General features: G+C 40.3%; 1 pseudogene; it reads left to right on the top strand.

Moving 5' to 3' along the window:
- Window positions 1-203: 203 nt before the first annotated feature.
- LOC143381859 (large ribosomal subunit protein uL5 pseudogene) lies at window positions 204-793 on the top strand (annotated as a pseudogene).
- The last annotated feature ends 835 nt before the right edge of the window (window positions 794-1,628 follow it).

The raw sequence follows: 1,628 nt of genomic DNA, 5'->3' as shown, positions 1-1,628 counted from the left end.
CTTACTCCTCCCCTCCTCTCCCATGATCTTTTAATTTCTTACATATCAGTTTACAAGATATTTTTCAAAAGATGTCTTGTACTCCTGACATTTGTATTAATCTTTAGGAAACATCACTAAAGCTAATTTAAAATATACACTAAATCTACATATGAACTCTTTAAGTTAGGGTGATATTTTATTTAAAGTGCAGGGGACGGAAGCTCCACTCTCTCTTCCTGTTCTCCATCATGGCGGATCAAGGCGAAAAGGAGAACCCCATGCGGGAACTTCGCATCCGCAAGCTCTGCCTCAACATCTGTGTTGGGGAGAGTGGAGACAGACTGACCCGGGCTGCCAAGGTGTTGGAACAGCTTACAGGCCAGACTCCAGTGTTTTCTAAAGCTAGATACACTGTCAGATCTTTTGGCATCAGGAGAAATGAAAAGATTGCTGTTCACTGTACAGTTCGTGGGGCCAAGGCAGAAGAAATCCTGGAGAAAGGTCTAAAGGTGCGGGAGTATGAATTACGGAAAAATAACTTCTCAGATACTGGCAACTTTGGTTTTGGGATCCAGGAACACATCGATCTGGGCATCAAATATGATCCAAGCATTGGTATCTACGGTCTGGACTTCTATGTGGTGCCGGGTAGGCCAGGTTTCAGCATCGCAGACAAGCAGCGCAGGACAGGCTGCATTGGGGCCAAACACAGAATCAGCAAAGAGGAGGCCATGCACTGGTTCCAGCAGAAGTATGATGGGGTCATCCTTCCTGGCAAATAAATTCCCGTTTCTATCCAAAAGGCCAATAAAACATTTTCAGTGAAAAAAAAATAAATAAATAAAGTGCAAGGGAAAATACCTGACGTAAAATCGGGAGATAACTTTTTAGTTAACCCACCTTACTTTCTATTCTCTTACTGGAATTATCTGTTCACTGGCTGGGATAGTCACTTTGCTAAACTTTAGCGCAGTTATTTAAGTATCTGTAGTATCTTCTATGCTACAAATTAGAGCACTGTGACAATTACAAAAGTTTTTTTTTCCTTCCAAGATTTAGTTGACCACTGTAATGCAAGAGCCCTTTCTACAATAATGAAATAAAATTCCTCAAGAAAATTTCTGGGCTAGGGGTGTAGCTCAGTTGTAGAGCACTTGCCTAGCACATGTGAGGCCCTGGGTTAGATCTGCAGCACCTTCCCCAGCCCCAATTTCTATCTAAATTCTAAAGCCCCTTTTCTGATCCACAATCTTCTAAAGTCTTTTTTTTTAATATTTATTTTTTAGTTATAGTTGGACGCAATACCTTTATTTCACTTATTTATTTTTACATGGTGCTGAGGATCAAACCCAGGGCCTTGTGCATGTGAGGCAAGTGCTCTACCGCTGAGCCACAACCCCAGCCCCTAAGTCTTTATCTTAAAGATTATGTTTACTCTGTTTGGGAATTAAACTGATGCCTTGTTTCCGTCTAAGAACAAATTTGCTATAGTATATGGTTAACAAGTTAGAGATTATTTTAAAAATTCACCAGTTTACTTTAGTAGCTTATCTTAGGGTTTTACTTTGAATTAGAGATTGCTTTACATTTTGATTTTGGAATTTAGCAAGAACACTTTGTTTTCTGGGGGCGGCCAGGAGGAATTA

Source organism: Callospermophilus lateralis, chromosome 1 (genome assembly GCF_048772815.1).
Source record: "Callospermophilus lateralis isolate mCalLat2 chromosome 1, mCalLat2.hap1, whole genome shotgun sequence".
NCBI lineage: Eukaryota > Metazoa > Chordata > Mammalia > Rodentia > Sciuridae > Callospermophilus > Callospermophilus lateralis.
This window is presented reverse-complemented; position numbering and strand designations above follow the sequence as displayed.